Below are 25012 nucleotides of genomic sequence, written 5' to 3' on the forward strand. Positions count from 1 at the left end.
CTTGAGACACAGTGGCCATGCAAAGGTTAGACTCAAGCTTGGTGGAACACACCATTATTTTTTCTGTTTTTGGTTTGATAGAAGTAATCTATTAACAAAAAGTTTACTGACCAAAAATAACACTATAGTTTCTGAGTGCTACCACAATAAAGGGGGCAAAAGAGTCTTCTTTTCTCCGTACTGTACAATAGCAATGCATTATATACATATCCTAAGAGCCTGCTCTGTCGCCATCTCTTTATTTTCCTGCTGTGCTATTCTGCTGTCGCTGCTCTGCCAGGGTTTGCTGAAGATGCATCCCCTTTCCCGAATAGTGTGGCCAGTGTCGAATCTGGCGGTTGTCAATAAATTCTACACAGTGAGCATTCCCCAACTCCTTTTAAAAGTGTTGGAGCAGTTCTAACACGTAAACAGTGAGCAGTTCTAACATGTAAACACTGAGCGGTTCTAACACATAAACACTGAGCAGTTCTAACACGTAAACACTGAGGGGTTCTAACACGTAAACACTGAGCGGTTCTAACACGTAAACACTGAGCAGTTCTAACATATGTAAACACTGAGCAGTTCTAACATACGTAAATACTGAGCAGTTCTAACATACATGAACACTGAGCGGTTCTAACATACGTAAACACTGAGCGGTTCTAACATATGTAAACACTGAGCAGTTCTAACATATGTAAACACTGAGCAGTTCTAACATACGTAAATACTGAGCAGTTCTAACATACATGAACACTGAGCAGTTCTAACATACATAAACACTGAGCAGTTCTAAGATACATAAACACTGAGCGGTTCTAACACGTAAACACGGAGCAGTTCTAACATACGTAAACACTGAGCGGTTCTAACATACATACGTAAACACTGAGCAGTTCTAACACGTAAACACTACGGTTCTAAACACACTGAGCAGTTCTAACACGTAAACACTGAGCAGTTCTAACATACGTAAACACTGAGCGGTTCTAACATACGTAAATACTGAGCAGTTCTAACATACATGAACACTGAGCAGTTCTAAGATACGTAAACACTGAGCGGTTCTAACACGTAAACACTGAGCAGTTCTAACATACGTAAACACTGAGCGGTTCTAACATACGTAAACACTGAGCAGTTCTAACACGTAAACACTGAGCGGTTCTAACATACGTAAACACTGAGCATACGTAAACACTGAGCAGTTCTAACATACGTAAACACTGAGCAGTTCTAACACGTAAACACTGAGCGGTTCTAACATACGTAAACACTGAGCGGTTCTAACATACGTAAACACTGAGCAGTTCTAACACGTAAACACTGAGCAGTTCTAACATACGTAAACACTGAGCGGTTCTAACACGTAAACACTGAGCGGTTCTAACATACGTAAACACTGAGCGGTTCTAACATACGTAAACACTGAGCGGTTCTAACACGTAAACACTGAACAGTTCTAACATACGTAAACACTGAGCAGTTCTAACATATGTAAACACTGAGCAGTTCTAACATACGTAAACACTGAGCGGTTCTAACATACGTAAATACTGAGCAGTTCTCACATACATGAACACTGAGCAGTTCTAACATACGTAAACACTGAGCAGTTCTAAGATACGTAAACACTGAGCGGTTCTAACATACAAACACTGAGCAGTAAACACTGAACACTGAGCAGTTCTAACATACGTAAAACACTGAGCGGTTCTTGAACACTGAGCGGTTCTAGTAGTACACGTAAACACTGTTCTAAACGTAAAACAGTTCTAACATACTTAAACACTGAGCAGTTCTAACATATGTAAACACTGAGCAGTTCTAACATACGTAAACACTGAGCGGTTCTAACATACGTAAATACTGAGCAGTTCTCACATACATGAACACTGAGCAGTTCTAACATACGTAAACACTGAGCAGTTCTAAGATACGTAAACACTGAGCGGTTCTAACATACGTAAACACTGAGCAGTTCTAACATCGCAAAACACTGAGCGGTTCTAACACACGTGAAATACTGAGCAGTTCTAACATAATGAAACACTGAGCGGTTCTAACACGTAAACAACATAACACACGAACACTGAGCAGTTCTAACATAATGAAACACTGAGCAGTTCTAAACACGAACACTGAGCAGTTCTAACATGAAAATGCAGTTGAAAACACTGAGCAGTTCTAACACGAAAACTAACTGAGCAGTTCTAACACGTAAACACTGAGCGGTTCTAATACAGGTAAACACTGAGCGGTTCGTAAACACTGAACGGTTCTAACATACGTGAACACTGAGCAGTTCTAACATATGTAAACACTGAGCAGTTCTAACGCCCGAAAAACACTGAGAGTTCACGAAATTGAGCGTTCTCACATACATGAACACTGAGCGGTCCTAACATACGTAAACACTGAGCAGTTCTAAGATACGTAAACACTGAGCGGTTCTAACACGTTCTAACATAAACACTGAGCAGTTCTAACATACGTAAACACTGAGCGGTTCTAACATACGTAAATACTGAGCAGTTCTAAGCAGTTCTAACATACGTAAACACTGAGCAGTTCTAACATACGTAAACACTGAGCAGTTCTAACATACGTAAACACTGAGCAGTTCTAACACGTAAACACTGAGCGGTTCTAACATACGTAAACACTGAGCAGTTCTAACATACTTAAACACTGAGCGGTTCTAACATATGTAAACACTGAGCAGTTCTAACACGTAAACACTGAGCAGTTCGTAAACACTACGTTCTAACATCATACGTAAACACTGAGCGGTTCTAACATACGTAAACACTGAGCGGTTCTAACATATGTAAACACTGAGCAGTTCTAACATACGTAAACACTGAGCAGTTCTAACATACGTAAACACTGAGCAGTTCTAACATACGTAAACACTGAGCAGTTCTAACATATGTAAACACTGAGCAGTTCTAACACGTAAACACTGAGCGGTTCTAACATACGTAAACACTGAGCGGTTCTAACATACGTAAACACTGAGCAGTTGAGCAGTTCTAACATACGTAAACACTGAGCTGTCCTAACATACATAAACACTGAGCGGTTCTAACATACATAAACACTGAGCAGTTCTAACACGTAAACACTGAGCGGTTCTAACACGTAAACACTGAGGGTCCTTTAGATATTTGGCATATTCTTGCTCTTTCCAGAAAAGCAAGTACTTAATTAACAAAAGCTTTGTCTTTGAAGTAACCTCTTTGGGCAAGAAAATTAAGGTAATTTGGGTTGGCTAAACACTACACAACTTCAAACTCCAGCTAAACCATAGTTGATTTCCAGCATCCTCTGTCTTCATAGCGACGGCCACGGCCATAACAAGCAGAGAGGTGCAGACTTAAGCAACGCCACCTAGCAGCAGAGGCCAATCAGTGGTACACACCTTTAACCCCAGGAGACAGAGGCAAGCCGATCTCAGAGATGAATGCCAGCATTGGACAGCAAGTTCCAAGTAGAGAAAAGCGTAAATCTGGGTGTGGTGGTATAAACTTTCAGAAACAGGCTAGCAGATCTCTGAGTTCAAAGTTACTCTGCAGAGCAAGTTCCAGAACAACCAATCTTAGGCAGTGAATGAAATCACTGAAAATAGAAAGGTGGGGGTTGGGGATTTAGCTCAGTGGTAGAGCGCTTACCTAGGAAGTGCAAGGCCCTGATTCGGTCCCCAGCTCCAAAAAAAAAGAAAAAAAAAAAAAAAAAAAAAAGAAAGGTGGTGAAGATGTCATAGAGCAAAGGGAGCGTGTTCCAGTCCTTGCATGCAGCAGAATTCCGCAGCTTTAGAGATGGCTCTAGCTTTAGAGTCAAGAATAGATGTAGAACTCTCAGCTCCTTCTCCAGCACCATGTCTGCATAAATGCTGCCATGTTTCCCACCAATGCACTGAGCCTCTGAAACTGTTAGCCAGCCCCAATTAAATGTTGACCTTTATAAAAGTTGCTTTGGTCATGGTGTCTATTCATAGCACTAAAACCCTAGGACATGTGCAACTAACTTACCAGTTCCCGGTAGCAAAGTTTGTTTTCCAGCTTTGCTGTGTAAAGGAACTCTCTCCACAGTATAGCGTTCAGAATGCAGAGAAAAATGAGGGAATCTTTCCAAGTCTAACACAAGTAGCATTAGTTTGAATTAATCAGTATGCCAATTTTGCAAAAAATCTTTGTGACACAGGGTCTCACGCACGATGTAGCCCTCTGTTCTGAAATTTGAACATGAGACCAGGATGGTCTTGAACTCACAGATGTCTGCTTGCCTCTGTCTCTGGAAGTTTGGAGATTAAAGATTGTGCCACCACTTTGGCCCCAAGTTTATATATTTTGAAAGGGCATGGTCATAATTCCTTTATCTTATGTATGTTTTGGTTTTTAGTTGTTAAGGGCAGCATGCATAAGAGCCGGGTTGATATTAGATCAAGTGGCCACATACAGTGTTCCTACTTTCTAGGACTATAAACTCAGGCTGTTCTTTATCACTCTGGTACTTAGTTTCCATCCATAAAATGGGATGAATAATTCATAGGGTAGCTATAAAGATTAAGCAGAGCAATATATGTGAAGTGGCTAGTACATTGCAAGCACTCAATAAATATTAAATGTCAGTATATTTTATTTCCGCAGGTACAAAATAATTCAGTGAATGAATCAGTAAAAATTAAACCTTTCCATAGTTTCAAAACTAAAGCAAGTGCCAGTCACAGTTCGGAAAAAGGAGAACAAAAAGATTAAGAGAAATCAAAGATACAGATAATTGTCGTTCGCTACCATCGAATGCCCACATGTGATAAACTTCACTTCTTAATGGCTGATAGTATAATAGACTCACAGGCCATAATACTTGTTGTGGAACACACTTAGTAAAGAGGCTGCTTATTTCTGGCTGCCGGGCACCAAGTTACATACATTTCACTTCACACTTAGAGGTTATGTGTGACGAAATGTCAGCTGCTGAATGGCACAGCTGCGGCTTCCCTCACTGGTGCGCACGCTCCTTTAAAAATGGTGATCAAAATCTAGAGTAGAACTAACTAGAGGCTTGGATGGGCTAGAGGAAGGTACACAGATTTCCTTACTGACAATCAAGACAGTTAAATAGAAGTGATAGGCACTTGTGTATGATAGAGCAGTGGGGAAACTCATTATTAACAATAATCTTTTACATATTTTAGGGATAAGTAGGAAAACTCAATCAAAGTCTTTAAACAAAAGCAACAATAAGGACATGAGCACATTACTCATCCTGATTTAATCATCACATACTATGTCTTGAAATAGTGCAGTGCGTCTCATTAATATCTATAATTATTGTGTATTAATGAAAAAGTTTTAATTTAAGGAGATAAAAAGACTTGATACATTGATATGATCATTACACACTATATAAATCTGTCAAATTATTGCATTATACTCTGTAAATTTGAACGGTTAAAGTAATTTACAAGAGAAAGAAGAAACGAGCCGAGTATCATCCCTTGCTTCATAAGTGTGTAGAAAGAAAACCTGATTCAAACTGAAAGTCCATGTACAAACTCGATTTTCGCTGTTTTTAATAGCATATTGTTCTCATACTTGTTGATTCAGCAGATGTATCTTGAGCTCTCACAATATGCAAATTCAATGCTAATGAGTAATCACAAAGTTAATGAGAGAGCTTATGCTGATGCATACATTCACAAACAAGTGCATATACTGACAATCAATTGAAAAACAAATATTGAATCAAATGACTAAAGTCAAGTGGATGTTGACAGGTAGATATGATGACAAAGGCTATCGTGGGTTAAAAGTAAGTAGAAATAAGTAACAATAAATTTCAAGAGTATAAGGACAGGAGAACCGGTATACCTTCTTGCTTTGTCCTACAAATCCCACCATTTTACTAAGGCCTAATAAAAATTAAAGGTAAATATCCACCCCCTTAATTATTTGTCCTTATTATGCCCTTTATTTTGTCTTAAGAAGTTGTCTTAATTGGGGTCTTATTGCTGTGAACAGACACCATGACCAATGTAAGTTTTATAAAGGACAACATTTAATTGGGGCTGGCTTACAGGTTCAGAGGTTCACTCCGTTATCATCAAGGCGGGAGCATGGCAGCATCCAGGCAGGTGGAGGAGGAGCTGAGTTCTACATCTTCATCTGAAGGAAGCCAGGAACAGACTGAGCATCCTCAGGCAGCTAGGAGGAGGGTCTCCAAGCCCACCCCCACAGTGACACACTTCCTCCAACAAGGCCACGCCTTCTAATAGTGACATTCCCTGGGCCAAGCATATGCAAGCCATACAGAATTTAGGAGTTTCTTCAGATCAGGGAAAAAGAGTCTCAGCAAAATTGACACCCTAGGACTTCATGCACTGTTTGGCATCAGTAGTCACTAAGGTAGTTTGTTTTTTACTATAGCAAGTAAGGGAAATTTAAAAAATGGAGGGGAACTTTAAAACTTCAGATCAATGACAAAGTGAAAGCACACAGATGTGTAGAATCATTGAATAAGTGCACATCATAAATGTGGGGGATAAATTTGTGCACAGTATAAATTTAGTATTTAGTACTAATCGCAATGCAACATCACAGATGAGTAGGTTATGGTCGATGTTTGCATATATGAGATTGAAAATGAAAAAAATAACGGGATTTAAAAGAGATTTTGAGTCATGACAGGTGGGAATTTAAAAAAAAAAAAAGCTTTCCTTTTAGGAAAAAAGAAACCCAGAAACAACCTAATGCAGGAGAAAGAAAGAAAGAAACTATGAGAGTAGAAAACAGATCACAAGAATAGAAGTGATTTAGAACTTGTTGTTAGACAATTTCAGAAACAAGTTAGAGAAAAAAGTAATGGAATAGAACTGAGGGGTGGGGAGAAGGAACATTTCGTGAAACGCTTGCTGCAGGTGTGGACCTGAGTGTGGATCTTCTGAACTCACCTAAAAACCTAGATGAGGTTAGCTTACCCGGCAATACCAGTGCTGGAGACAGAGGCAGAAAGATGCTTGAGGCCAGTGGGTCAGATATCTCTCTCTCTCTCTCTCTCTCTCTCTCTCTCTCTCTCTCTCTCTCTCTCTCTCTCTCACACACACACACACACACACACAGAGACACACACACGCACGTGCACTGGGGAACCTGTTTTTTCCATTTATAGCTTCTGTGGTTACTTAATACCATCAAAATTAGTTTTAGGGAAGAAATTAAGTCAATATTCCTAAACAATTTTCTCTCCCATCATATATTGGAACGAAACTCATTCAAAGTGATGGACTAGCACCTTTTTAAAGAAGAGTCTATCTGCAGCTAATTCAAATGTAATTTTTGTCTGAGCCTCATTTTAAGCAAGAGTTAGATATTAGATTATAACAAGCAATATTTTAAAGTTTAGTCTAATTAAGATCTCAAAATGTTTAAAATTTATAGCAACTATCACAAAATAAAAAATGTCAGTTAATTAATTAATGAATGAACTAATTCCTGTGGGCAAGGAAATGGAAATGCCATAACACATGTGTGGAAACCAGAGGAGAGATTTTGTGAAGTGAATTCCCTCTTACCACTTGTGCATGGTGTGGTGATATGAATGAGAAATGTTTCCAGTCAGTTCAGACATTTGGTGGTTTTGTCCCCGGCTGAGGTGCTGTTTGAGAGTCTTGGGAAAGTACATTACTGGGGACAGGTTTGAGACGTCCAGCTTGGGTCTTTGCTCTGTGTTTGTCATTGGGGTGTTGTCTCTCAGTTCACTTTTCCTGCTGCTATTCCTTGAACTGGCAGCTCTAGCTTCCTGACAAGATGGAGTTTAACTCCTTGGCAAGGTCAAAATAAACTCTTTCTCCCATGAGTTCCTTGGGTCGTGTTGCTTTAGCATACCAATAGAAAAGTGAATAATGTTCAATGCACACAGGTTACTGGGAACGTAAGTAGGCAGGCTTGAACATCTAGAACCTATGCCTGTTAAGCCATTTCACTGTCCAGAATCCATTCTTGATAGAGACTTAAGAGACCCACAATCCACTGTGACAGCAGAGGCCTATATCTGTGAAGAAAAAGAAATGATTTGTCTGAAATGTGGTAGATCGTGACTAACATAGGTAACTGGCTTATAGCCAAATAGTTTTGTTTTAGAATTTGTGGATAATCACAGCAGCTAGAAGTAAGACATGAACATATATGAACTATAGAGATGATTCAAAATTACTTCTTTCTCTTTCAGAAGACACGGGTTCTGAAATGGCAGTTAGTACTGTCAGTAACTCTCATTCCATGGCCTGGTATCCTTTTCTGGCCTCTGTGGAACACTTGTAAACATGGATCACTTAACAAATGCAGGCAAAAAAAATCTCATTCACAAAAGCAAAAAAAAATGTTAATCTTTTGAGAAAGAGAGAGAGAGAGAGAGAGAGAGCAGATTGTAGTAAGCATGGGACCCGTGTTTAGATTCATACTCTTGAGGATGAGGAGCGATTACAAATTATAGGATCTGGAGAGCTCAGTGAGTTGAGGATGAAGAGGATAAATATGTATTTATGAGGAACTGTGCTTCTGTGCTGCTATATAATAACCCAGAGAAGCATTTCCCGTAGTAACACAAAGGTGAATGTATTTCATGGTAGAACTAAGTTAGTGATCAAAGTCAGTATCATCTCCTTTTCTCATTTGCTGTAATGATTCACCCAACCACCTATTATTTAGTCTCTCAAGAAAACAAAAGACCGCTCCTTCTGTGCTGGTAGTGTAAACACTGGTCACACAATAGTAAGCCAGATACATCCCTCGATGGCAAGGAAACGTAGCATTCTTTATTCTTCCAGCTTGGGGACTTCTAAAATCAGTATGGTTATCACACCCATACAGCTTACATGTTTCACCAGATTAACATCATTTGATCACATACGATATATCATACCTGCTATGATAGATAGATAGATAGATAGATAGATAGATAGATAGATAGATAGATGATAGATAGATGGTAGGTAGATAGATAGATAGATAGATACATAGATAGATACATAGATAGATACATAGATAGATACATAGATAGATAGATAGATGATTGAGCTAGAGATTTAGAAAACATCAATTTTCAGGACAATCCTGACTTTACATCTCAGAATTTGAATAACTCACAGTCACACATTTTACTATAACAGAAAGTCATTAAAGTATACACGAAAGCCAACTTTTAAATGAGTTTTAACTGTAGCCAACATTGTATATTAACTACCCTCCTAGCTATCCCACCAGTAAGGCCTCAATGCCTTTTATTATTCAGGTCACAGGTTGATTTAAGGGATTCATGGATAGGGCCTAAAGGTGTTGCATACCAAGTGATGTAGATGGCTCTCATTCTGTCACGTTGAACAGACAAGAACGTTTTGGCTTCTTGATTTAAAGAAGTGCGCTGGGAAGAAGCAATTATTCACATTACAGAAAAGAACCCACAAGGATTCAAACTCCTTCACATAGATTCATAAGTCAATGACTGTATGAAAACTCATACATTTAACACACTATATAATACCTCCCAACCTCTGGGCAAACAACAAATGGGTTATTTAAACTCACCCTCTGCTTAAGGGAATACTTTTCTTTTAAAGAACAGCTTTTACTGAGAGAAGGTGGGGGTGCATAACCTCACAGTCCTGAGACTTAACACAGCACCAGTGCTTGCTTCCTAGAAGGCAGAAATGCGTCTCCTAATGATGGAAAAAACTCAGCAAAGAGCCTGAGGAGGAGCAGGGCCCCAGAAGGACTGATATGCAGTTATAAATTTGAGTTTTCTGTAGAAAACACTGAGTTATTGAGCTCTTGGTAATTCAGAGTACTAGTAAATTACTTTACTTAGTGTAAACATCCTTGAATTTTCTGATGCAAAAATGCCCAGAAGACGACATCTGAACAAAGCCATTTTATATCAATACATACCAACACAACTAAGAAAAATATACATATTAAACTGTTAAACTGCGAGGACTTCAGTTGTCTGTGATTTTCTAATAGCCAACCTTTATTTCTCTCATTTACATGAAAGTTGTATAATGGTCCCAGTCAGAGTCATCCTTACATGCTCCCTGCACCCCATCACGCCACTGTGTTACTTGACTGAAAAGTAACAACAATGGGTACCACAGGCTCAAAACGCATAGAAGATTTTTCCTTTGTGAATCTCTTTGCAAGTTCTGGAGTATCCAGTCTCCTCAGCTGTTCATCCATGAAAAGATATCTTGACTCCTGTTTCTAGACTTCTCTATATCGTATCTCAAATGTGGGTTAAATTGACCACTGTCTAAATTAACTGTGTCTTCCATTTTAGTTCTGAAATTTCATTATTTGCCAAGTTTTCTTGGTGCTTCTTTCTATCTTCTCTGTTTTTTTATTAAGTCGTTGCCTAATCAGAGCCCTCCTTATCTGATACTTGATGAGGACAGAAACATGCTGAGCGTTCACGCCTTATTTCCTTCTAAATTCTCACTCCGTAGCACCTTACATGAATCTTCCTAATTTTTTCTATCACTCAATTCTCCTCTTAAAAGGAAACAAATCAATCTGTTGATAACATCGTTTATTAAAATGCCTTTTCTTGTTAGCCCATGTCTTCCATAATATGTCCATACCTAACCTCAGAGTATCCCTTCTAATTTGCTTCGAAGTAACTGGGGGATTTTAATGCGTGCATCGGCAAATTCAGCACAAATCACAGGTTAACCACATTCTTATAAATTCTGGCCAGTGAACCAAGCCTGTCCCAATGCCTAATTCACTACATACTATGAGCTGAAGAAAAGATGGAAAGTATAAAAATATGTTTAATATTCAAAGTTACATGAAGTTCAATTTTACACATCCATAAATAAGATTTATTTTACTGTAGCCATGCTTCCTTGATTATTGATGTCCATGGCTGACTTTATACCACAGTGACAACCAATACCAAGCAGTCTATTGACATATTTCTCTGCTCTTGAGTTTGATCATGTGCTCTACCATCTTTTATGGTCTTTTACCAAAGCAGCTGTACTAATCCATAGGATACCATAGAGGGGAGCGCCTGTTAGAATTCTCTTGGGAAGAACACGCTAAGGCTTACCAGTCCATTCTCTTTTTAAAATTATAGAAAAGATAACTTAGCGAGTTAGATCTCTGTTGATGCAGCTTGTAAAATTGAACCATAACGTTCTTTAGTGATACCCCTTTTTATGAGTTGTTCATGCTGTGGAACACTTCAACAACAGTAACTTGCTTCAGGGACTCACTGGTGGTAAATCTGCCTTTGAGTCACCCATGAGTGTCTCTGCAAGTATGTCAACAAAGTTATTGAGCAGAAACCTCGTCTGTCCGTTGGTGTCCCATCTATATGCAAATAAATATTTTCTCATATATCCTCAGAAAAAATAAGAAAGCCTACAGTATTAAGGCATCAGTATCTGGCCTTTTACTGAAATTTTGATAGTTTCTTCTTTATATGAAGCAAACTAATGGTGAACATTCACATAAATTAATAGAGGATAAATGGATATGTGTGTGTGTGTAGATAGATGATGCATAGATAGATGATAGACGGATAGATAGATAGATAGATAGATAGATAGATGATAGATAGATAGATAGATAAATGTTTTCTTCCAGTTATTCAGAATAATAGATACTAGTCATGTTTTCTTAGTATACTTAATTATTAAAAATAAATATTGTTTTATTAAGCTTAGAAAAATTCTTCTAAAAACCTGTTTCTGCTTTGGATTTAGTGGGAAACAAAAGGGAAATATGAAGAGACGAAATGAGAATGTATAACTCAGGAACAAAAGAGGAATTTAGCAGACAGGGATACGATAGGGGCAGTGAGGAATCATTTTTATAGAAATAGGTAGAAGGAAGCAGAATCAGGCACTATATAGAAGTACGGGAGTGACCAGTGACACATCTAGCCATTTTCTGCCTGCTGTCTCTCGTCTCATTAAAGAGAAGCAAAAATGCTAATTATTGCCTCATACCTGTATGATTTAATTATATTAACAGAAAATCTGCATACCACCTCTAATTAAAGCAATAAAATTCTCCTAAGTTATAGCTGAGGAAAAAACCACCTCCCACCCCCCAAAAAAATGTTTAAGTCCCAAATCTGCCATTGGTAAGAAGCATGACGCTGAAGCCCATAGTGTCAAGGCCATGCTGCCTACCATTGCTTTTCAATTGTGTGCACTACATTCAAAAGAATCTCTTTGGGGCTTTAGGAAACCATGTGCTTTAAAAATTACTGTGTAATAGTGTCACATCAGAATGCAGCTCACCTCTTAAAGGCCTCAAAAGCTTCTGATGAAATGCAGGTGTTGACGTATACAGTGGATTCTCTTGTTAGTAAGAGTGAAGGAGACTGTGCTGGCATAGGAAAATGTACCCGGCTGGCCTTTATAAAGGCTGCGTATTGTGATTAAACATTAATAGTGACTGACTTCTTATTAGATTCCTTTCTTTGGCATAACACTATAGTAAAGTATACATAGCATCCTTATTTCTATCATAAACAAGTGAAGTACAGACACATTTTAAGTAATGACCCAAGTTACAGCCTAGGCAAGCAGGAGTTCCAGAACATGAACAAAATGGTACAATTCTGCATCTGTTCTGTTAACTTCTTTGCTACAGTGACAAAATCTGTGTCCATGAAAATATACGAGTAACCCATTCTTCAAAGAAAATGAATTACTTTTCTTTGGTATAACAAGGGTTCGAATATATGAGAGGTGACTAAATTTGATTCTCAAAGACAAAGCCATGTACCATACTACTTAAGAAGCACACAGGTGTGCGTGCATGACTACTCACTCACGGTCAAGGTGGGAAGAAGTGACTTTGTAGTCAGAAATATCCCGTGGAGGCTTCTCAACCTTCCAGTAAGTAGAAACCATCCCTGTGAGCAGCCTCCTGCTTTAAGCATGGAAGAATAGCTTGAGGTTCATAGAGTGTCTCTCCCTGGGCAACACTTCCATCCATCCTTGTGTACACACAGATCATGGTACTGTTAACATAAAAGGTGTGCTATAGTTAATGTCCTGTCGATGGTGCTTAATGAACAAACACCCTCGAGTAGCCTTGGTTCATGTAGTCCCCAAGCACTGATGAAAGCCGAGATTGAACTATCTCTTCAACCTTATTACTGTCTTTAAGTCGATTTCAAGATATGAGGTCTGTGGAATGAAGAAAAGAAACTTCACTGCTGCTGGCACGACATTTGTCAGTGACCTGCTGTGGATATATTATCCGGAGATGCACTGCTGTTCACAGAAGAAACACACTTCAAAAGACAAATGCTAGAATTACATTGTAATGTTTAGACACTCTTTTCTTGGAGGTCAGTGTAAGGACAGCAAGTAATTACACCATATCACGGGGCTCTTAATTACAGAGGTGCATATTATCTCTACTCAATGGGGTCATTTTTATATTACAGCAATTTCTCATCTCTAAGAAACACTTTGCCTTGCATCAGAATTCTGAAACCTGAAGTCGTTATGTAAATGTATCCATTTAACAAGGTGATGCCCTCCCCTTAAATATTGCTCTTAACGCTAAGATACAATGCAAACATGAGGCTCTTTTTAAGGGGAAAAATTAGAGTGATTTTTTTTTACCATGGCTTAGAGGAGCTACAGGAAGAATGATAATAATAATAAAATAACAATAAACCTTTTCTGTGTTTTCTACTGCTGTTAACATGAAGCACATTTGCCCGGGTCGTTTGAGATGCCCACCACACCTTCCTGACGAGTGAATGTGTTTCCTCTGAATGGCAGCAATCTGACATTATGCCTCCCTGCTGCCACACCCAGCACGCTGTGACTTAGCAAGCCTTAAGATACATAACCTTCGACTCAGCTGCTTAGGAAGTTTTCCTTACAAGTAGCTTCTCTTGTGATCCCATAACTTACATTTCAAAGCTCATTTTCCCATGTTTTAGCAGCATCGGCGTGTGAAACACTCATGAAAACACAACCATGTTCTGGATAAATATTTCTACTGTGCCATCAGCTGTAGCAAAGAACATGACAGAGATGTATATTACAACTCCTTAATAAAGTATTAAAAGGACAAGCCTGTGTGTTTCCATAAGCACACGTGTGTATGTGTGTGTGTGTGTGTGTGTGTGTGATGTGCTCGCCTGCATATTTGTGCAAATTATGAAATGGGATCTCAGCCCTCGTTTTAGATTGATGCCTTTTTCTTTCTTTACCGGGATAGTTTTCTTCCCATAGCCCTACATTGTTTAACATGAACATCTGCAGTACTCACCAGGAATACAGATAACCCCGACTGTCAGTCTTGATAGTCAAAAAATTGTTAATCATTAAAAGCACCATGGTACATTTACCAGTCTCTAATGTATTGTTTTTCTGTCTCTCATACAGTGTGGAGAAATTTGTAAACCAGCTTGCCTAAAAGACCTCTGAGGATGTCGCCACCAAAATGGCTGTCCACATAAAATTCGAAGCAACCTTGCCTGCACTTAGAATTAAATGCTCAAAATTGTAAAGTGCCATGTGTGCAGTCAGTAATCAGTGGAATATCCCTTTCTCCTGAGCCTCCATTTTATTTAATAAACAAAAATAATCTGTACTTTAGAGAAAAATCAATCTCAAAGTACTTTCCAAAAATATACTCCCATAGACCTCTAGATGGCGAACTTTAGCAAATTTTAAAGCTGGCCTGAATTCTCAGTTTCTTACTGATACTGTGTAATCCACCTAGTGAAATGATTTCCGGTTTAATAAGCTACTCAATTGTATCTGTGCGTTTATGGAACAAAGCGTTAAAAAAAAGAATTGTATTTTTTCTAAAAATTAATTTTTTTCTTTGTGTTTGCCTAATTGTGACAAGATGGTGCCCCATGTTCTCCATCCGTGGCTCTTTGGTATGCTAGATGGCCTGGAAAACTTTTACACTAAAGGTGATTTCAACTGACTTCTTAAAATCAGCTATTCCCTTTAATTATAAAGATTAGTTCCAGCTTTTGTTAAAGGATTTTAGCGATCTCCAAGGATAAGCACAAAAAAATCCTTTGAGACATTTAAAGTAGTAGGGGTGTGTGTATGTGTGTATGTGTTCAAATGTGACAAGAATCCTCTTTAGATGCCTTTCACAGATCAATACCCAATGTGAAAAATCTCCAAAGAACATATAGATATATAAACTTTTTCCTTCGGCTCAGATCCAGCTGAAATCATCTGAGTCCTGTGTCCTAAATGAACGGTGTCTTCAGCCACATGAAGCAGGGGAGAACTGCAGCCATTGTCCACACTATTTTGAGAGTCACTTGGACTGTTCTGAACAACCATTAGCTAGGAGATTCCTTGTGCCTGTTCTGTGTATTTTATTAGTCTATGGTTCTTGTGGGGAGCATTCTCAGCCCTAGTGGCTTAACTTCCTTTAGGATGAATGTGTGTGTGTGTGTGTGTGTGTGTGTGTGTGTGTGTGTGTGTGTGAGCACGCGAGCGTGTTGTATAAAATTTCAGAATTTCAGGTAATTATAAAATAATATGGCTTCTGTAAGCTTTATCAAACAAATTGTTTGATTTGCCTCTTCTTACTCCTTTCTATCCTTACTGACTTTTCTCTCCTCTCACTGTTGGAGCCCAGTCTCTCTTTCTCTTTTTCCCATTTCATACCACCAGAGTTCTACTATCCCCCTCAACGCAGACCATGCTCCCGCCCCACCTCTGCTACCTGTGAGCCCTTTATATGTTCCTTGCTCCTGTGGTTAGTCCATGATATATACTCACATTTGAATATTTGGAGTTAGCACCTCAGATGAGGAAAAAATATGGGACATAGGCCTTTTCTGCTTTTCTTTTCTCCATGGTGGGAGAAAATGGTATGCAGGCTGCAGAAGGAGGGGAATAATTAAACAGTCCCACCCAGTGCACCTCCATGAGAACAAACAGTGACTGGTATGGCAAGCTGTCCCATCTGTAAGGTACAATCGGTGACATTCACAACTGGGGAGCAGTGCATAACTGTCTCCTGGACTTAACACCCATTCACTGATAGGAAACCATGCCTGGAGTTGAACGATTTAGTCATCTTCCTAAGAGTTTTGAAGTCATGGAGGTTAGAAAAGAATCTACTACTACCACTTTGATACAGCACAATTCCCTGCTGCCTTCTAAATATTATCTTTATCCTCACGGATGAATGTAGCTGTGATGCCTCATCAAAAGGAACAAGCTAGTTGTCTTGGTTTTGGAATACTCAGACCTGGTAGGGATATTTTCATCAAGCCCCTTCTCTTGAGGATCAGGGAACTGCAGAATAGGAGGTGTAAGGATTAGAGAGACCAGAATGTAATGCTTGCTTTCTAAAGATACAAAGGAAGAAGAGGAGGTAGGCTTGGAGTTGGGTGGGTGAGTACGAAGGAAAGATCTACAGGCATTTGGGAAGGGGAAACTGTTGGTTATCAGAATAATATTGTATAAAAAAAGTTCAGTTAAAAAAAGCTTTCTTCACAGCGAATGAAGAGCATCAGAGGGAACCACAACTAGACACAATGTAGAGGTCAGGAGATGGTGGGAGCCCAGACCCAGCTGATACATCTACCCCACAGGTCCTACATCTATGGCTCAGGAAACATTACAGAAAAGGGGGCAGAAAGGTTGCATGACCCGGAAACCCAGTATATCTACAGTGAAACAGATTTTCTGAGAAAGTGGATTTATGAAAAACATTAAACCACTGACATTTATCAACGTACACATAACCCAAGGAAGGGAAGTTATTATTTGAACCTACCATTAAATTAAAAACCATAGGCAATTATTGTCTATTGGGAAAGGAATTAACCTCTCCCAGGCATGAGCCTCCTTATTGTCCAAAATAGTCAACCTTGATACTATACACTCACAAGCAATGAAAAAACTCTCAGCAGATTGTATTTATATATTTGTGCATATATTATTACTGTATACACTATAATGATAGCTTATATATAATATATGTTACAATAATAATCAAAGGAAACTTGGTTATCAACTTGAGAGATGGGAAGACATGGGAAGGGTTGAGGGGAGAGAATTTGGGAGGGAGAGCGGGATCTAAATGTATTTTTAGTTAAAAGTATATCTAAAAAATAAAAATAAATGTTCATAAATTTTAAAATTTACATTTATTATTTTTTTAACTTTCATTTATCATTCAAAGTGTATGATATACATATAGGTAGATGTGCAACAGAGGTCCTAGACAGGTCAAAGGACAGTTTTCTGGTCAGAGCCAGGTTTTTCCTTGTACACTTATGTGCATTTTGGGGATTGAACTCTGACACTTAGACATGTGTGGATAGTACTTTTATTCACTGAGCCATCCTGTCACCCTGAATATATGTTCATAAGATTCTGACATGTCATTGGGCAGGGATGGTCCATGTCTCTATCCAACAGTCAGGAGACAGATGGCACTGGAATCTCTGGTCTTCAGAGTTAGTTCCAGGCTTGGTAGGGCTACACAAAGAAATGTTGCCTCAAAAACAAACAGACAAACAAACAAACAAACAAAAGAGATTAAAAAACATTTTATTTATTTTATGTATGTGACTACACTGTTGCTGTCTTCAGACACACCAGAAGAGGGCACCAGATCCCATTACAGATGGTTGTGAGCCACCATGTTGCTAGAAATTTAACTCAGGACCTCTGGAAGAGCAGTCAGTGCTCTTAACTAATGAGCCATCTCTCCAGCCCCTAAAAAAGTTTCTTTTATGTCTAACTCCACAGCTATAACTATTCCTTAAGTTCAAAAAAGTAAATTTGATTTTAATATTACATAAGTAACTATTATTGAATTTGACAAGTCCTGTTTTTGTTCATATTAACAATAATGTCAAAATAAAGGATGCAGATATAGGTAACAGAAACATACTATTTTCTCAATGAGTATTTGAATAATAACTCAAAACTAGCAATGAATTTGCAATTGATCACTAGATGTATCAACTAGAGGAGAATTCTATTTTTCTCCCCTATATACTATAGTTATGAGAATGATATTTATGGGATGGATACTGATCACAGTTGGGCATCTGACTCAAATGTTGCAACAAGGCTTTTTTCAGATTACAACTTCTGATCACTAGACTGGGTCCCCATGGTGTTTTTTCTTAGTGGCCAACTTGACTGGGCCTGTTGTCAAGTAGGAGACCTCTGGGAGGATCTGTAAAGGTACTGACAGGAAAGATTGGCTGAGAAAGGAAGACTGTCTCCAGGGATAGTGGCGACTTCACCATGGGGATACATGGGTCTTGGAAAATACCTCTGCTTTTTCCTGCCTGTTATGGCTGTTTGCCTCCTCTTAGTGAGTAGCTGTCCCTATCACTGCAAAGGACTGGGAAAGTGTAGAGGTGAAGAGGGGAGAAAAAGGAAGGGTAGATAGGAAAGTGAGGAGAGAAGTCCTCAGTGGTCAGTATGGTTGCCAGAGAACTGGATCTCTTTTCCACAATTTTGGTTTGGTTTGATTTCAGTGTTGAATATTGTACCCTCCGTCTACTACTGAGCTTCAAGTTTTGTTTTGCTTAAGTAAACCTTCTTTCCTTTCCATCAGTAAGACATTCTCAAAGCAATTCATTAAGTTGCCAACTGGCTTAAGCTTATTCAAAGTGTTTTGAAAACCAGATCAAGAGAACCTTAGCTAATAATACATGTTCTTGTCATTATATCTGGGGACTAAAAGAAATATAGAATATATAAAATTTTAGAGTTAAAGTAAGTTGTTAGTTTTTATTTATTATTTAAATGTTAGGTATCTGCATAATCTTTAAAATGTCACAAAATATAATATGAATATAAGGAATATATAATCTTTTTACAATATCCAAGCACATTAATTTTTACTTACAATAATAAAATGGCAAGTTTAACTCAAGTGACTTCAATACAAAGAACTGTGATGATAAAGTGAACTAAAGATTTTCTTTCATTTACAGTTATAAGTATAAGCAATTTATTTTTGGGAAGTATGTGTGTATTTATTCTCCACAACCACACTAACATGGAAATTACTTTTATAGTTCTTAAAAGATATTTTGATTAAATCATGCATATTATAGTGAAACGGGAAAGAAAGGTGAAGCCCTGCCCGAGGCTCAGCTCTCCTCACTCCGCTGCTTGACCTTTCAGAAAATGTACAACTCACTACCACATCCTTTTCTAACAATACACTTCCCTTTGTCAACACAAAACGTTGGAAAGTTCTCTATAAGTGCTTTTAAGGTGGCTAGAGAACTTCACTTAATTTTGCGTGATCCTAAATGGTTTCCTCTAGGGGCTCCTAAAAGCCCGAAGCATGGAGGGACCAGCATGAGAATTCAGACAGCTCATTAGAGTCCCTAGCTGGTAAAGAGAGAGGCATCCTTTTTTGAAATTGATCACTTTATTCGTTTACATTTCAAATAATATCCCCCTTCCTGATTACCCCTCTACAAGATCCCCATCCTATCCCTCCTCATCTCCCTCCCCTTGGCCTCTACGAGAGTGATGCTCCACCCACTCACCCTCTCCAGCTTCGTCATTCTAGCATGTCCCTATGCTGGGGCATCGATCCTCCACAGGACCGAGGGCCTCCTCTCCCACTGATGTCAGATAAGGCCATCCTTTGCTACATATGTATCTGAAGGCGTGAGTCCCTCCATGTGTACTCTTCTGTTAGTGGTTTAGTCTCTGGGAGCTCTGGGTGGTCCGGTTAGTTGATGTTGTTCTTCCTATGGGGTTGCAATCCCCTTCAGTTCCTTCAGTCCTTCTCCTTCCTCTTCCAATGGGGTCCCTGGGCTCAGTCTGATGGTTGGCTGTGAGTATCTGCATCTGTATTGGTCAGGTGCTGGCAGAACCTCTCAGGGGGCAGTCATACCAGGATCCTCTCAGCAAGGGCCTCTTGGCATCAGCAACAGTGTGGGGAAGAGAGATTCACTTATTAGTCACACCTAAACTCTGACCATACCTTATACGTTACATGTACATGATCTACTATTTCCCTATTTTTCCCAAACAAGGTTGAATATGGTTTTATTAAAATCCAAAGTCTTTAAAAAATGTCAATCAATTCTCCTCATGTTTTTCAGCTATTCTCTTGTTCTTCATGGTAACAAAGGATACTGTCCCAGTTAGAGGGGAACTATTTATGCTTTTCAATCACTCTAGATGTATATAGAACCCTTACCGTGGTACTATATGGGGAAATTACATATGTAGATACAGATTATATTTCCACCAGGAAAATGTACATTTCACCAGGAAGTTTATTACCCAGGTGTTTTGTTCAGAAATATGCTGTTACATAAAGTGATTGACAGAGCTTTAGGAATTTTTAGAACCTTAAAGAAAGTGGGTCAAACTTTAAGACGTGAACTATCAAAGAGATTAATCTTTGAAACATAAGATTACTGCCTAATGCTCTTTCGATGGAAAACATAGACAGTTTCCCCATTACTGCAGCAGTGTTCAGAATAATTTATGTGACTTAACTGAACTATACATTAATAGCACTAATGATACAAACTTTCCTGTTTCTCTGATTTTTGTTGCTCTTTCCTAGGCCGTTTTCTTCGTGGCAAAATATTCATAAAATAAATATTGGCAGAAAAGTGCCACCAGATCTTTGTACACAGAGGCACGTAGCTGAAAGCTGGAATTGTACAGGTTGAAAGAGTAAAAGACCATGGGAAGAAAATGAAAAGCACGCAGCCCAGATCTAATGTGCAGTTCTTGGACTGTCACTTGCAAGAAATCAGCTTGGAAACAACCTGATCACCTGCATTACAGCTTCTTAGCCATACGATTATACTGACAATACATACTGTGTGGGTGTTGTCTGATTACCTTTGCTGAAAAGCATCTTCTATGAACATGTGAGCAGCAGCATCTTGCCTCGCCTCACCTCTGGCAGCTGCAGGGAGAGGATTCTCATCTGTCTACCAAGGCTTTTTTTTTTTTTTTTTGATTAGCAAACCCAGAAAGAACTCAGATGCTCTGAAATTGCCAAGGCTGATATATGACAGGTAAGAGGTTTCTGTTTATAATAATCTGTCATCAACAATGGCAGTCTGCAGCAAGGAAGAAACCGATAAATACAATTCAAAATTTCTGTGTCGTTGCATGTTCATCTGGGCTCTGCATCATGTGACGTTTGGAGACTCCCCCTCCCACTAGAATGACCCAGGGCATTCCTCTTTCTACCTCCCCTTTGAATGGAGCATCAATTCCTCACTGCAAGAACATTGCTAATCAGATTCTCTAGTCTCATAAAACTTAGCAATATAGAATGTAGTAAAATTTTGGAACCTTTAAGTCACTATCCAATCGTGTCTTTTACTATGATTTCAAATAGAAGACAGTTTACAATTGACTCATGATCATGTCTTTAACCAACTTCAATTGTTGTGGTACACAATATAAAAGAAAAAATTTGTATTTTCTAAGTAGTCTTACATGTCAGTGTCAGGTCACAGGTTTCATGAAATTCAAAGAAAAGAAATTTCGGTTTAGCATTAAAAAAAAATGAAGTTTAACACTGAATATTGCCTAGTTTGGGACTATATTGCTTTCAGCTCTATTTTTAATTTAAATTATTTTGTTTATTTACATTCCAGTCATTGCTCCCCAACACAGTTCCTTATCCCATTCCTCCACCTGCTTGGCTCTGAGAAGATGCTCTCCCCCTTCCCTGGATCTCAAGGCTCTCTAGAATTAAGTGTATCTTCTCCCACTGAGACCAGCTGAGGCACACCTCTGCTGTATACATGCAGGGGCCTCGCTCGGAGCAGCTTGTGCATGCTCCTGGTTGGTGGCCCAGTATCTTGGAGCTCCCTGGGCTCTGAGTGAGTTGAGACTGTTGGTCTCCCTATAGGGTTGCTCTCCCTTTCAACCTCTTCAACTCTTCCCCTAATTCAAACCTATAGATCCCCAACTTGAGTTTAATGTATCTGCTTCTGTCTCAGTCAGCGGCTGGTAGGGCCTTTCTGAGGACAGCCATGCCAGGCTCCCATGTGTAAGTGCATCCCATTTTCAGCTTTACTTTCTTCTTGTTTAGAGTCCCTCTCCATTATTAAAGATAAAAATCACTTTATAATAATCAATTAACAAATAAAACTGTCCTAACAGCTAGATTAAGGTACCACTCACTTCTCCAGTCCCCAACTCTATGCATGGCAATGAATTTCTAACAGGTTCTGCTTTTCTCCCTTAACTCAATACTATCAGTGGGACATTCACACAATGCTGATCAAAGTAAACTTCAAGAACCCTTCCCCAGTATATCTATTAAATGAATATAGTAGAAAAATTATTTAAAGGATAGCTATTTTTTAAAAAATGAAAGAATAGAAAACAACTATCTGTATATCCTCTTTCCTGCTTCACGGATCATTTTTCCTATATTCTGCCCCTTCTCCTCACCTACCCTTATCCTTTCTTGGTCACCTTACTAAATGTTATACTATACTGACACTTATTTCTATTTCCGCACGTAAGTAGAGCTATGCGCCTGTCATATTTCACCCACCCAAGCATAAAAACAACCAAACTATCTTCCATCTCATAATTCATTTTCTATCTCCAGCCTTCACTTGTTTTTTAATAAACATTTACTATACTTTTGTTTCCCTCATTATCCTATTATTACATTTATGAGATAAAACTAATTTTTAACCTAAGTGCTAGAGAGATGGCTCCAGGGTAAATGTTCTTGCTGAGCAAACCTACCATCCTGAGTTCTACACCCGGAACCCACATAGAGGTAGAAGGAGACAATTGATTACAGAGTATTGGACTTATATCCTCCCACCAAGGAATGGGCATGTGCAATTCATCTAACACTTGATAATGGATGGATTGGTAGAGAGATAGAGAGATAAAGAGAAAGACAGATAGAGTGATAAAACTTAACCAATATTTCTGAATTACTCAGCTTGCCCTCTTAACTATCGCTTTATTTTAGCTCAATTGTCTATCAATAGACTCCTTTAACCCAAATATTGCCATAATGGATCGATCTGGGGAGTCAGTACATCAACAATGTTGAGACATTGAGCATTAGTGATCCTATGGCAGACCAGTGAGTTCATCTTATAATGCATTAATAATGTGAAGAATGGAGAGAAAGAGAGGAAGGATTTTCCAACAGAATTTTTGAGAACCATAGTTCGCATGGAGTTTCTGGAATCAAAGATGACGAGCTCAGTCATTGCTTGACCTACAAGCCTGTGTAGCCTCTTCAAGATAAAATACAACCGGTCCTGCTTAGAAGCCAAATATTAAAATAAAATATCAAAAATACAATTGTGATGGAAAAAGGGCTTTTCAAGTAGGATTCTTGAATTGCTCACATCCAAATTATACAAAGGAAATTTGGGGAGCAGAGAGCCATCCCAACTAAATGCCTAACAAAACTTAAATCTGGAGGGCGTCCGAGTTCGTTTCGTGCTTCCCCATCAACTAGAGCAATTACAGACCAGCGGAGCACCAAGGAACAGCAGTAGTTAATTGGGAAAAAGATAGCCAAGTAACCCTCAAAGCGGTAAGTATACCGAGTCCCTAAATCCCTGTTGTCTCTGATACTTTCTTGTCAGTCTCCCTGCTTCCACGGTTCAACAAATCTGAAAGGAAAAATGTTCAGAGGGGAATGGATTTCAGGGATGTTACTGTAGTACAGAAACACTCTGAGAGGGATCGCTTTCTTATCACCACCTCAGAACACTGGTCCCAGTGAGAGCAAAACATGTAGAAACAAAAAATAATGCATCAAAAGCAGCCAGCTTGAATGTTGCATGAACCCACAAGCTAAATGTGAGCCTGGGTCTCCAATGCGACTTCTGAAGAACTTTGACAAAGCTTTTGATTATCACTCAGATGTATTCTGGAAATTTAGCCAGTAATCTTAACCATCAGTGTTTAGTTTTAGCATTCTCTAATAGGATATCACAGGGGCCAAAGGGCATGCTCTGTCTGACCTAGAAAAACACCAGAGAAGAGAGTGTTACTATTGAAGTCCAGCATCTTCCAGACATAACATTTCAATTATTCACCAAGGTGTATGGTTTTCTGGTAGACAGCTTTATTCCAGAAAATATAGACAACATTCATCCCTCCTGGCCTTTCAGGTCAGAGACTAGTAGCTAATAATAGAGGACTGGAGTGAATACTCAAAGTCCGTATGCTTTTTTTAAAGACCTGAATCATTTCTAACTAAGATAAACAGCTTGCAGAGTGGGCCTTTGAGTTTATGAAGAGGCCACTCTCTAATTGTAATATAACACACTAGGTAAATACGCAAGATGTGGTTCAAAGAATCCAAACTGCTCAGGGTCCCCTCCTGCTGGTCCACTTCTAACACCTTGGCATTAGCACATACCTTCCTCTGAATGGAAGAGAACAAAGAGAAAGAACAAACGAGATATGAAACAGAAAACAAAAATGCCCTAGGGTTGTTCTGAACTCCAGCGGCTCAGCATAGGTGAAGGAAGCTTCATCAGCACAGTGGGAAGTTTGCAGGCGCACAGGTCTGTGCCCTAGAAAATGCCTCTGAAGTCTATTGCTAATCAGACTAAACAAAGAATTTTAAAGAGCAGATGACGGTTTTTTGTTTTTTGTTTTTTGTTTTTAAGTGGCATGTTCTGTGTGAAGAATATTACGTCACCTCACCTGCTCTGGAATCGGTATGCTGGCACCATGTACCTGTCTGGAGATTTCTCTCCGGGCAAAACAAGACTGGAATTATTTATGTTTTCATTGTGTCACATTACACGAAGCTACAACGCATAATAATTGGAAAAAAGAAGCCTCAGGTGACGCAGATGGTAGTGCCAATTGTTTAAGGGGGGGAAAATCCTGATCACAAGCTTTGCATTAAAACTACTCTGACAAATGAAATCATCATAGGGAGAAAATGGAACTGTGATTGAATAACAATTCCGGGTTCCTGTCACCTTCCTCCATATCGAGATTCATCTCTGCCATTAAAGTAGTTCCAGAGTA

General features: G+C 38.9%; 1 pseudogene; it reads right to left on the reverse strand.

Moving 5' to 3' along the window:
- Positions 1–238: 238 nt before the first annotated feature.
- Positions 239–3343, reverse strand: LOC116898011 (annotated as a pseudogene).
- Between the last annotated feature and the right edge of the window lie 21669 nt (positions 3344–25012).

The sequence above is a fragment of the Rattus rattus genome, chromosome 4 (assembly GCF_011064425.1).
Source record: "Rattus rattus isolate New Zealand chromosome 4, Rrattus_CSIRO_v1, whole genome shotgun sequence".
NCBI lineage: Eukaryota > Metazoa > Chordata > Mammalia > Rodentia > Muridae > Rattus > Rattus rattus.